At 39.3% G+C, this 14287-nt stretch overlaps 1 protein-coding gene across 1 annotated transcript in view; it reads right to left on the bottom strand.

Annotated features, from left to right (window-relative positions):
- Positions 1-3317: 3317 nt before the first annotated feature.
- Positions 3318-14287, bottom strand: part of LOC136876077 (condensin-2 complex subunit G2) — a 379809-nt gene continuing 368839 nt past the window's right edge. The window contains exon 21 of the mRNA XM_067149716.2: positions 3318-3656. The gene's annotated coding sequence lies outside the window, so the exon portion shown is untranslated. The remainder of the gene's footprint in view (positions 3657-14287) is intronic.

Below are 14287 nucleotides of genomic sequence, written 5' to 3'. Positions count from 1 at the left end.
CTGTAACAACTTAACCTGTACAGTGTAATATTTTGATAACACATGGTATTTGTAAATAGTAGATTTCAGTTCTATATTTACTGGAAGTATCCAGAAAGTTGTTACATGAATTTTTGAACAGGGTGTGTTGCCTTTTGTTGGTTATGTATTCTAGAAAGTGTTTTCTGACTGTTCTGGAAATGGAATATTCGCGATCGTACGTATTCGAGAAACATTTAAAGTACGCGACTGAAGTAGTAGTTGTGATTGGTGAATCCGGGTGACGATAGGCAGGCCCCTGCGTTCTGACTGGCTACTCCAAGGCCAGGGTTTACCTTTTTAAAAAGAGCGAGGCAGCATTTCGGGGTCTTGGTCTGTCTGTGGTCTGTGAGCGGTCTGTCTGGTTGTCCGAAGTTTTGACGTCGTCTCACTACCGGGATGAGCCCACTTTGGGGTAAGCGCTCTTGATTTCCATTCCGGCTTAAATTTCCTGTAATGTTCGCTTGCTTTTTCATATAGGAGTCTGCCCTAACCTCACCTAGATTCGCCACTTAATTATTTATGATGCCTTAGCTTTTCAGCTGGGCTTGCCTGTTTGTTTTCGAGGCATCCCCGTTCCTTGTTTCGCTAAATATGTAAAATGTAGTTTAATATATTTACCTTGGGGTTTTGCCGCTGGTAGTTCGGTGTCACTTGATGTACGCTAGAGTTTTTGAAAGGTATGTTTAACTTCACTGTAAACTGTAATAGTGTATTATGTTTCTTCTTACCTACTAAATTGCATTGTACAACTGGATTTGTAACTATGTGTACAGTTTGTTTGAATCTTTGAACCTATAGGAAGCTATTATCAAGCAACGTCGAATAGTTGTGTGTTTCACAGAACATATAGTTCGTAATTTACAAGTTGTGCGTCGGTACCTTCCGCATGACTGGAATTGTTCGGAATTCATTTGTAACTTTGTAAATAATATTTTTCAAAATTAAGGATCACGGTTGATTATTTCTGAAACTGCAACCTAAGCCATGTCCATGCCCTTGGTAGGTTTCCAGCCCCTTCCCACCTTCCCGGTTTATTGGCATCTAGTTGGCCCTATTGATATTTAATAAAGTTGTTACCTGCGGAGATCCGCGTAGTTTCAGCTGATGTTTCACTGAGTGTGTAGTGGTTATTGGTACTGTGTAATTGCACTTAATTTCCTTCCTTTACTGTGTTTAGTTTTTGTTTAGTGTAACCACTGTAGTAACAGTAACAATCTTCATATTCTGATCTTTCCTACTTTCGTCTACTAATGCCATCATTCCATGCCACTTCTCCAGTGACTGCTTGAAACATACTACTTAGTCGAGCAGGTCGCCCCCTTTCTCCCAAGTCTTCCCAGCTCAGACTTAGCAACATTTTTGTAACACTACTCTTTTGTCAGAAATCTCCCAGAACAAACTGAGATGCTATTCTTTGGATTTTGTCCAGTTTCCGAGTCAAGTAATCCTGGTGAAGGTCCCATACACTGGAACCATACTCTAGCTGGGGTCTTACCAGATACTTATATGCCCTCTCCTTTACATCCTTACAATAACCCTTAATAACCTCAAAATCATATGTAGAGATGTGTACCTTTTATTTACAATCCCATTTGTATGATTACACCAATGAAGACGTTTCCTTATATTAACATACAGGTACTGACAATGATCCCCTAAGGAACTTCCACCCCATCCATGCAGTAATTAAAACTAAGAGGACTTTTCCTATTTGTGAAACTCAACCTGACTTTTAATCCTGTTTATCATTATACCATTGCCTGCTGTCCATATCACAACATTGTCAGTCTTTTTGCAGTTGCTCACAACCTTGTAACTTATTTATTATTCTATACAGAATAACATCATCCACAAAAAGCCTTATCTCTGATTTCAGTTCTTTACTCATACCAATTTTATACATAAGGAAAATGAAAGGTACAATAATACCACCTTGTGGAATTCCCATCTTAAAAATTACAGGATCAGATAAAGCTCCACCTACTCTCAGAATTCTATTTCCTGTCAGGCCGAGTGGTAATTGAAGGGGTTGAATATGTGAGTCTCGTGTCTGTAGATTTCCTGACACGTAAAAGAACTCCTGTGGGACTACATTCTGGCACCACTGCGCCCCTCCAAAACCGTAAAATTAGTTATATCTGGTAAGTGATAAGTGTCTGACAAGGTGTAGATATGTACACTATTTGGTAGTGACATAGATACAAAATCTTCTTTTAATATTGCCGGGCTGAGTAGCTCAGATGGTTAAGGCGCTGGCCTTCTGGACCCAACTTGGCAGGTTCGATCCTGAGTCAGTCCGGTGATATTCGAAGGTGCTCAAATATGTCAGACTCGTGTCGGTAGATTTACTGGAACGTAAAAGAACTACTGCAGAACTAATTTCCGGCACCTTGGCACCTCCGAAAACCGTAAAAGTAGTTAGTGGAACGTAAAGCAAATAACATTATTATTTATTCTTCTTTAATAAAGACTAGGCAAAAAATCCTGTGTTTAAAAATGAAACATATCGGACTGCGAGTACACATTAAGACATCCCAACACATCATCCTTAGGCATGTGCCTAAATTTATCCGGCAACTTTTATGGCCAAGCAGGCATCAATTTTTTTGTAATGAGACAAAGTCTTTCATAGTGCATTGGCACTGCCGGTGGCTCTAAATAGCCGACGCAGTGGCCTCCACAGTATGCAGTAGCCATGCGTTTTGGTAGCTGTTTTAAGTACCAACTGATGAGCCTAACTTAGCACACGGGGGTGAAACGCTGGCAACCAGGAATGAGTTAGCTGGAAAATTAATAATGTCCAATAACGGACCATTTATATTGGTATTATAACTTTTATAGGCCTGAATCTGAAATGTAATAATCTGCTTCATGTTAATTGTCCAGAAATATTTTATCTTTCTCAACTTGGTTTTAGTTGACATTATTTCATTAACAATATGAATACTGCCATACTTTCTGAACAAATTGGTGAAGTGTTGAATTACCTGGCTTTCCAATTAGGGGAATTATGGTTCAACTTCTTCAGCCTTGCAAATTTGGTTAATGTAAATAGGCATGGAGCTAAAAGGGTTAAGTAAGTTTATATTATTTAATGGCAGAATGAGCAGTTCCATCAAGTTTATAATGTTCTAACTGATCATCCCCCAAGTTTCATTGTAAACAGTCTGGTCTAACACAAAAAGTTCCCTTGTCAGAACGTGATGGAAAAGAAGACAAGGATATCACACTTATGCACAAACATACTTGGAGGCAGTTACTGGTATGCCTGATATTGATGATGTATATACAACTCATGAATTCTACAATGTAATAAAATCATGACACAAACACTATAAAATTTTGACAGGACAATATAAAATAACTCTAAAAACACAAAAACAACATAAAAAATATGCAAATGCATTTCTAAATGCATTGGAATGAGTTCTGTTTACGACAGGACAGAAGGAAGTATCTTTGAAAACAAAATCGGTCCTATCCCACAAGTTTAGCAGCAGTATAGCATGAATACCATTTATAATTAACAATAATCCTTAAACACAGAAGTTCATCTTCATAGTAAAATATATTCTGCGCAGCAGAAAATTCTTCAAATCTGGTAACACTGTGGCTTTCTTGTACTTCGCGAAGAGCTGGAACAAAACAAATCAGTCAATGTACCTTCCTTTAGGAAAATTAAGTTTACATTTGGAAGGATTAAAGTGAACATCTGTTGCATAGTAAACAAGGCAATAGGGTACTGAAATACATTCAGAACTTAAAGCAGAAAAATATCCAAAGCAATCGCAAAATAATTTTTTTCTTAAATATGACAATTAGAGTAAATAAAGGACTTAGGAGTGAAAAGGAAAGGGAACAAACAAGTACATGAACATATGAAGACGAAGCTATGAAAGTGATAGGAACACCACAAATAAATGAACCGTTTGTTTCAAAAACGACACTTCTCCACCGTACCAAATTGTTCAGAAAACAGGAAAAACTGTCTGTAGTGTGTAATGTCATTTCTATCCTTCCGATATTTATTATGCTTATTCTACTGTTGAAATGACTATGACAGATAGGTTGTTTGTATGAATTAGTCCAATACGTTCCTTTACAGACTTTGTCGAAAATGGTGGAGACGTGCTGTTTCTGCAACAAACACCATTAATGACAATATAAGGAAGTGTAACATTGATTTTAACGTCATTTCAATTTCAAAAGGAACTTTATTAAATAAAGTACAAATTTTGTGCCGAGGAAATACAGTGTTTAAACCCATTATTTAATAGTTATTTGTAAGACTTACTTATTTGCACATATTATGATTATACCACATTGTATAGAAAAATGAACAGAAGAATACTCCTTTTATGTCCCTTTCCAAAGTTCAAAATATATATAAAAGAAAAAAACACAATATATTACAAATATCATGTAAGTCTCTTATCTTTGAACAATGCTTCTCACTTCTATTGCGCTGATGTTGTCCATGCAAACAGTTCATTATAAAACTCATGGTGTTCTTCAGGTATATAAGATTCCAACTTCTTTATGTCTGCTAATTTCTTTTCATTTAATGGAACACAGCCTTGTGGATAAGCAAGTCTAGTTGGTAACACAGGAAGAAGGGTTGCAGAAATAAGCAACTTGAAAGTATGAACGCACAGTCCATCAATACAGTATTTTCCTAAGACATGATTTGCCTCATACTGAAACTCCATAAATTGATTTATATGAAACGCGACTTTTGCATCTCTTTTCACACCTCTTCCTAGCGACTCAAGTGAAGTAAAAACAACACCTCTCCAGGATAAGTGTTCTTTCTGCACAAAACGGAAACTTTCAGTCGCGACTGACAGGCAGAGATATATGGTAGAAGTGTTTTTTCTGCACAAAAAGGTAGCCCTTCGTGCATTAATCATGACAGTATTAATAACTCATGTAGTGTCAAAAAGTGGAGAAGTGCTGTTTCTGCAACAAACAATTCAAATGTAAATATGACAGGACGGAGACGATGGAATTCCTCATATTTATCAACTGTATACTGAGACACATACCCCAACAGCTTTTCTCCAGCAAAAATATGCAAGGTTGCCAATGATCTCACTTTTGCAAACATTTTCTCATTTGTTGTCAATATACATTTGTGGGCAGATGTATATATTCTAGTATGTCTGTGTGTTTTTTTCCCCTTTGACTGCGCGAGTTGGCTGTGTGGTTAGGGTCGCGCAGCTGTGAGCTTGCATCCGGGAAATCGCAAAATTGGAAATAGTGGGTTCGAACCCCACTGTCTGCAGCCCTGAAGATGGTTTTCCATGGTTTCCCATTTTCAAACAAGGCAAATGCTGGGACTGTACCTTAATTAAGGTCGTGGCCGCTTGCTTCCCACTCCTAGCCCTTTCTTATCCCATACTTGCCATACGACTTACCTATTTTGGTGCGGAAAAAAAAAAAAAAAAAAAAAAAAACATGGCTTAGTGTTGAAGTGATGGCAGAGTTGGTGGTTCCTGTAAAATTTACCATTATCGAACTAGCAATCAATATATCAGCCAGAAGGTAGGTAGTCTGCCAGGATTTGTGGTTGATTTATTATCAACCATAGCTTTAGTTCTTGAAATGGACGAGCAGTCAATATAACATCCGCACAGTTCACTATGAATTCTGGCTTATGAAAAGGATCTAATCACTCTTATCTGAAAAATGCATCATTGCATTTCACAGAAGAATCTGGTAATTATTTTTCCTACTAAAAATAACGCAGTCAGTGGACGACTATAACTAATGCACCGAAACCTCTCATTGTCAAAAGTTACAGTACCCACATGGGCTAAGTTGGCAAGAGTATTGTACGACCAATACTGTATGGAAGTATATTAAGAAGCTATTCTTCCGCCTGCTGAACATCACTATTTTCAATGTCTTCATCATTCACTCGTCCAGTGGGGGCAGGATATTTCACATACAATACCGTGAACAATTGTTAGTGATCTAATACGGTATATGCTCAGACAGACATGAAACCAGACCTACCATCCATACATCATGGCAGACAAAGCAGAAGAGCTGCACATCTCTTTCACTTAGTTGAACAAACTGTTTGCGCCTTGTGAAAGTGTTGATCTGTTTCCTATCACTGACCTTGGAATGTACCTTACTCCCATCTGTACACATGCACCTGAATGGATGCACATAAAAACGGTCTAACCATCATTTTCTTAAACGGGAGAAAAATATACTCTCACTGATGGGAGAAAAAAAATTTGAGGATACAATTAACATATTTGTTTTCATCTGAAAGAGGTAGCTTTATTTTTAACAATTAAAAACAATAACCGTTTTACTGATAATAACAAAAGGGGTGGGGCAAATTATGTTCAGATGCGGCCACTTAAACCATAATCCAGTCCACTGATGAAGGGTTCCTCAAATGATAGCTGGTTGTCATCATGGGGTAGGTGCCGGGGGGGGGGGGGGGGATATTTTACTTAGCCGTATCCTAATTATAAAATAACAGGAATACAATAAAACCTTGATAATTTCAAGTCGTTGGGACGCAAAAATCTCACTTAGAATTACATGATTTCAAATTAATCGCCACCTTATAATTTAGAAATGCCAACACTTGCCGTGTCACAAAATATTCTAAGTCCCATTACTGCATGCAATTAACCTTGATTCACAGTTTAAACCTTTCAAATGCCATGGACGAAACTATTTCCAAAATGTATCCAACAAAGTGCATTTACAGTATTGAAATAATGCACTTGAACAACTCAATGGGAAACATAACTACGTGCAACAAAAGAAACAACAAACATGATTCAAAGATGAGGAGAGATCTATGCTGGCTCCCCGGTGCAAGTGCTTTATTCATTGGATGACTGTACTGTATGCATTTTAGATTTCCTGTACTTGTACAGAAAGTACCCTATGCCTCTGAAACATCGTGGCTTATTTAACTTTCCTATGACAACGGAAGGAAGTCTCTTGCTTCTGTCTGCATTACAACACAGGGCCGTGACTCTATCCTTGTATGATTTCCCAGACCGGCACTTCTCTCCTTTAAAACCAAAGTCCATTTGGACCCAGCATTGTGTTATTTCCCACCATGGCACTTCTGTCATAATTCAGAAATGCCAACCCTTGCAAAGTCGCAAAGTATTCTTAAGACCCATTAATGCATGCAATCGCCTTGATTCAAATTTAAACCTTTCAAATGGTATGGAAAAAGCTATTTCCAAAATGTATCCAACAAGATGCTTTTACGTTATTCAAATAATGTACTTGGATAACTCACTAGCAAACATAACATCACGCAGCAAAAGGAAAAAACATGACTTTCTTCTTCTGCAAGTTGCTTTACATCGCACCGACACAGATAGGTCTTATGGTGATGACGGGACAGGAAAGGGCTAGGAATGGGAAGGGAGTGGCCAGCATTTCAGCATTTGCCTGGTGTGAAAATGGGAAACCACGGAAAACAATCTTCAGGGCTGCCGACATTGGGGTTCGAACCCACTATCTCCCGAATACTGGACGCACTTAAGTGACTGCAGCTATCGAGCTCGGTAATACACGATCCAAAGACGAGAACAAATTATGCTAGCTCCACTGAGCAAGTGCTTTATTTTTTGAACTACTCTACTGTTTGCATTTTTAGATGGCTTGTACTTGCACGGACAGTGCCCGACGCCCTTAAAATATCGTGGCTTATCAAACTTTTCTATGAAGAGGGGAGGAAGTGCCTTGCTTCTGTCTGCATTGCAACACAATACAGTGACCTCCACCCTTGTATGATTTCCCGGTCCGGCACTTCTCTCCTTTAAAACCGTAAGTCCAATTGGGCCCAGCATAAAAAAGGAAATATTTGCATTTTAGCAAATTAATTACACACAGTACATGTTTCGTTCTTTTTTAGAACATCTTCAGCTGTTTACATAGCTTAGGTGATTCACTAAGTGTTTGTCTTTTTAAGTATATTATAATCAGGTACCTTGTTCTTCTAAACATACTACATAAATTTAATTAAAATGAATTAAAAACAATGAGGTGGTTAATGGGTTAGTGAAATGGGATGGAATGGATATGCTTATAGTTAACCTATTTTTAAAAATTATTTCTATTCATTAGAACAGTTGTTGTTAGAAAGTTTCCAGCACTTTTTCACTAAAATATTTTGCTTGTCTTCCAGTTAAAAGTTTTTGAAAAAAATGTATGACTTTTCCTTTGACACTGTTCTGAATATTGTTAAGTGTTCACTTCATTCACTCCCTCCAAGGTGGCTGCTATTTGTTTTTGAACTTACATAATATATCTTGAATTGGGTTAGTTACGGAACCTTGAAGCCGATCGCCGTTTGCTAATAAGAAAGGAGCTTTCCCATATTCTTTCGGTTGTCAAAATCCATTCCTACTCTGACCTTGGAGGAGCTATGTTTGAAGCAGCCTTCCATCTTGTGTAATTAACCACCACATTGTTTTAAATTTATTTTAATTCAATTTATATTTATGTAGTATTTTTAGAAGAACAAGGTAACAGATCATAATGTACTTAAAAGACAAACACTTAGTGAATCACCTTAAGCTATGTAAACAGCTGAAGATGTTCTAAAAAAGAATGAGACATGTACTGTGTGTAAAAAAGAACGAGACATGTACTGTGTGTAATTAATTAACTTGCTAAAATGCATATATAAGTATCAAAAAGGTTGAAGATTTTTACTGTTATAAGTCACTGACAATATTGTTTGGTGCGTACGTATTGATTAGGCTATATGAGCCCAAGCTTTTCCACCAAACGTCTGCATCGCCAGTGTTCACAGGTTCTGCTTTTCTGCACACTGCCTGTTATGTGATATTTTGCCATTCCTTAAAAAGCTATATACCATGTGACCTTGCGGTGGGGAGGCTTGCGTGTCCCAATAATGCAGATAGCCGAGCCGCAGGTGCAACAATATCGGATAGGTATCTGTTGAGAGACCAGACTAACGAATGGTTCATCGAAAGGGGGGTAGCAGCCTTTCGGTAGTTGCAAGGGCGGCAGTCTAGATGATTAACTGATACGGCCTTGTAATAATACTCAACATGGCTTAGCTGTGTTGATACTGCTACACGGCTGAAAGCAATGGGAAACTACAGCCGTAATTACCTCCCGAGGACATCCAGCTCTCTCTGTATGAATGATGTACTGGTGATGGCTTCCTCCCGGGTAAAATATTCCGGAGGTAAAATAGTCCCCCATTCGGATCTCCGGGTGGGGACTACCCGAGAGGAGGCGATCATCAGGAAGATGGATACTGACATTTTGCAAGTCAGAGCATGGAATGTTAGAAGTTTGAATCGTGGTAGGTTAGAGAATCTGAAAAGGGAGATGGATAGGCTAAAGTTAGATGTAGTTGGTATAAGTGAAGCACGTTGGCAGGAAGAACAAGATTTTTGGTCAGGCGACGACCGAATTATCAACACGAAATCAAACAGGGGAAATGCAGGAGTTGGTTTAATAATGAATAAGAAAATAGGGCAGCGGATAAGCGACTACGACCAGCATAGTGAAATAATTATTGTCGTCAAGATACCCACCACAATAGTACAGGACTATATGCCTACTAGTTCAGCGGATGATGAAGAAATCAAAAGAATATATGAGGAGATAGAAGATTTAATACAATATGTAAAAGGTGACGAGAATCTAATTGTGATGGGAGACTGGAATGCAGTGGTAGGCCAAGGAAGAGAAGGTAGTACAGTAGGAGAATTTGGATTGGGACAAAGGAACGAAAGAGGAAGTCGGCTAGTTGAATTCTGCACTGATCATAATTTAGTCCTTGCCAATACTTGGTTCAAACACCACAAACGACGGCTGTATACGTGGACGAGACCTGGAGACACTGGAAGGTATCAAATAGACTTCATTATGATTAGGCAGAGATTCAGAAACCAGGTGTTAGATTGCAAAACTTTCCCAGGAGCAGACGTGGACTCTGACCACAACTTGTTGGTCATGAAATGCCATCTGAAGTTGAAGAAATTGAAGAAAGGAAAGAATGCAAAAAGATGGGATCTAGACAAGTTGAAAGAAAAGAGTGTGAGGGATTGTTTCAAGGAACATGTTGCAAAAGGACTAAATGAAAAGGCTGAAGGAAACACAGTAGAGGAAGAGTGGAGAGTCATGAAAAATGAAGTCAGTAGAGCTGCTGAAGAAATGTTAGGAAGGAAGAAAAGATCAACTAAGAATCAGTGGATAACTCAGGAGATACTAGACCTGATTGATGAACGACGAAAATACAAGAATGCTAGAAATGAAGAGGGCAGAAAAGAATACAGGATTAAAGAATCAAGTGGATAGAAAGTGCAAGGTAGCTAAGGAAGAATGGCTGAAGGAGAAGTGCAAGGATGTCGAAGGCTGTATGGTCCTGGGAAAAGTAGATGCTGCATACAGGAAAATCAAGGAAACCTTGGGAGAAAGGAAATCGGTGTATGAATATTAAGAGCTCAGATGGAAAGCCACTTCTAGGGAAAGAAGACAAAACAGAAAGATGGCAGGAGCATATCCAACAGTTGTATCAAGGTGAAGATGTAGATAATTTGGTTCTGGAACATGAAGAGGCTGTTGATGCTGATGAAATGGGAGACCCAATTTTGAGGTCAGAGTTTGACAGAGCTGTGAGTGACCTGAATAGGAACGAGGCACCTGGAATTGATGAAATTCCCTCTGAATTACTGACTGCCTTAGGGGAAACCAGCATGGCAAGGTTATTTCATTTAGTGTGCAAGATGTATGAGACAGGAGAAGTCCCATGTGATTTTCGGCAGAATGTTGTTATACCTATTCCCAAGAAAGCCGGTGCTGACAGGCGTGAAAACTACCGCACCATTAGTTTAGTATCTCATGCCTGCAAAATTGTAACACGTATTGTTTACACAAGAATGGAAAAACAAGTTGAAGCTGAGTTGAGAGAAGATCAATTTGGCTTCAGAAGAAATGTAGGAACACGTGAAGCAATCTTGACTTTACGTCTGATCTTAGAGGATCGAATCAAGAAGGACAAGCCCACGTACATGGCATTCGTAGATCTAGAAAAGGCATTCCATAATGTTGATTGGACCAAGCTATTTATGATTCTGAAGATGATAGGGATCAGATACCGAGAACGAAGAATTATCTACAATCTGTATAAAAATCAGTCTGCAGTGATAAGAATCGAGGGCTTTGAAAAAGAAGCAGCAATCCAGAAAGGAGTGAGGCAAGGCTGCAGTTTGTCCCGTCTCCTTTTCAATGTTTACATAGAACAGGCAGTAAAGGAAATCAAAGAGAAATTTCGAAAGGGAATCACAGTCCAAGGAGTGGAAATCAAAACCCTGAGATTTGCCGATGATATTGTTATTATTTCTTCCTCTACGAACCATGTGACCTTGCCGCGGTGGGGAGGCTTGCGTGTCCCAATGATGCAGATAGCCGAGCTGCAGGTGCAACCATATCGGATGTGTATCTGTTGAGAGACCAGACTAACAAATGGTTCATCGAAAGGGGGGTAGCAGCCTTTCGGTAGTTGCAAGGGCGGCAGTCTAGACGATTGACTGATACGGCCTTGTAATAATACTCAACATGGCTTAGCTGTGTTGATACTGCTACACGGCTGAAAGCAACGGGAAACTACAGCCGTAACCACCTCCCGAGGACATGCAGCTCTCTCTGTATGAATGATGTACTGATGATGGCTTACTCCCGGGTAAAATATTCCGGAGGTAAACTAGTCCCCCATTCGGATCTCCGGGTGGGGACTAGACGAGAGGAGGCGATCATCAGGAAGATGGATACTGACATTCTGCGAGTCGGAGCGTGGAATGTTAGAAGTTTGAATCGTTGTGGTAGGTTAGAGAATCTGAAAAGGGAGATGGATAGGCTAAAGTTAGATGTAGTTAGTATAAATGAAGTACGTTGGCAGGAAGAACAGGATTTTTGGTCAGGCGACTACCGAATTATCAACACGAAATCAAACAGGGGTAATGCAGGAGTTGGTTTAATAATGAATAAGAAAGTAGGGCAGCGGATAAGCGACTACGACCAGCATAGTGAAAGAATTATTGTCGCCAAGATAGACACCAAACCAATGCCCACCACAATAGTGCAGGTCTATATGCCTACCAGTTCAGCGGATGATGAAGAAATTGAAAGAATATATGAGGAGGTAGAAGATTTAATACAATATGTCAAAGGTGACGAGAATCTAATTGTGATGGGAGACTGGAACGCAGTGGTAGGCCAAGGAAGAGAAGGTAGCACAGTAGGAGAATTTGGATTGGGACAAAGGAACGAAAGAGGAAGTCGGCTGGTTGAATTCTGCACTGACCATAATTTAGTCCTCGCCAATACTTGGTTCAAACACCACAAACGACGGCTGTATACGTGGACGAGACCTGGAGACACTGGAAGGTATCAAATAGACTTCATTATGATTAGGCAGAGATTCAGAAACCAGGTGTTGGATTGCAAAACTTTCCCAGGAGCAGACGTGGACTCTGACCACAACTTGTTGGTCATGAAATGCCATCTGAAGGTGAAGAAATTGAAGAAAGGAAAGAATGCAAAAAGATGGGATCTAGACAAGTTGAAAGAAAAGAGTATGATGGATTGTTTCAAGGAACATGTTGCACAAGGACTAAATGAAAAGGCCGAAGGAAACACAGTAGAGGAAGAGTGGAGAGTCATGAAAAATGAAGTCAGTAGGGCTGCTGAAGAAATGTTAGGAAGGAAGAAAAGACCAACTAAGAATCAGTGGATAACTCAGGAGATACTAGACCTGATTGATGAACGACGAAAATACAAGAATGCTAGAAATGAAGAGGGCAGAAAAGAATACAGGCGATTAAAGAATGAAGTGGATAGAAAGTGCAAGGTAGCTAAGGAAGAATGGCTGAAGGAGAAGTGCAAGGATGTCGAAGGCTGTATGGTCCTAGGAAAGGTAGATGCTGCATACAGGAAAATCAAGGAAACCTTTGGAGAAAGGAAATCTAGGTGCATGAATATTAAGAGCTCAGATGGAAAGCCACTTCTAGGGAAAGAAGACAAAGCAGAAAGATGGCAGGAGCATATCCAATAGTTGTATCAAGGTAAAGATGTAGATAATTTCGTTCTGGAACATGAAGGGGCTGTTGATGCTGATGAAATGGGAGACCCAATTTTGAGGTCACAGTTTGACAGAGCTGTGAGTGACCTAAATAGGAACAAGGCACCTGGAATTGATGATATTCCCTCTGAATTACTGACTGCCTTAGGAGAAACCAGCATGGTAAGGTTATTTCATTTAGTGTGCAAGATGTATGAGACAGGAGAAGTCCCATGTGATTTTCGGCAGAATGTTGTTATACCTATTCCCAAGAAAGCCGGTGCTGACAGGCGTGAAAACTACCGCACCATTAGTTTAGTATCTCATGCCTGCAAAATTGTAACACGTATTGTTTACACAAGAATGGAAAAACAAGTTGAAGCTGAGTTGAGAGAAGATCAATTTGGCTTCAGAAGAAATGTAGGAACACGTGAAGCAATCTTGACTTTACGTCTGATCTTAGAGGATCGAATCAAGAAGGACAAGCCCACGTACATGGCATTCGTAGATCTAGAAAAGGCATTCCATAATGTTGATTGGACCAAGCTATTTATGATTCTGAAGATGATAGGGATCAGATACCGAGAACGAAGAATTATCTACAATCTGTATAAAAATCAGTCTGCAGTGATAAGAATCGAGGGCTTTGAAAAAGAAGCAGCAATCCAGAAAGGAGTGAGGCAAGGCTGCAGTTTGTCCCGTCTCCTTTTCAATGTTTACATAGAACAGGCAGTAAGGGAAATCAAAGAGAAATTTGGAAAGGGAATCACAGTCCAAGGAGAGGAAATCAAAACCTTGAGATTTGCCGATGATATTGTTATTTTATCTGAGACTGCAGAAGATCTCGAGAAGTTGCTGAATGGTATGGATGAAGTCTTAGGTAAGGAGTACAAGATGAAAATAAATAAGTCCAAAACAAAAGTAATGGAGTGCAGTCGAACGAAGGCAGGTGATGTAGGAAATATTAGATTAGGAAACGAAGTCTTAAAGGAAGTAGACGAATATTGTTACTTGGGTAGTAAAATAACTAACGATGGCAGATGTAAGGAGGACATAAGATGCAGACTAGCACAAGCAAGGAAGATCTTTCTTAAGAAAAGAAATTTGCTCACTTCAAACATTGATATCGGAATTAGAAAGATGTTTTTGAAGACTTTCGTGTGGAGCGTGGCA

The sequence above is a fragment of the Anabrus simplex genome, chromosome 6 (genome assembly GCF_040414725.1).
Source record: "Anabrus simplex isolate iqAnaSimp1 chromosome 6, ASM4041472v1, whole genome shotgun sequence".
Classification (NCBI taxonomy): Eukaryota; Metazoa; Arthropoda; class Insecta; order Orthoptera; family Tettigoniidae; genus Anabrus; species Anabrus simplex.
Note: the sequence above shows the minus strand (reverse complement) of the source record. Positions and strands in the feature narration are given on the sequence as shown.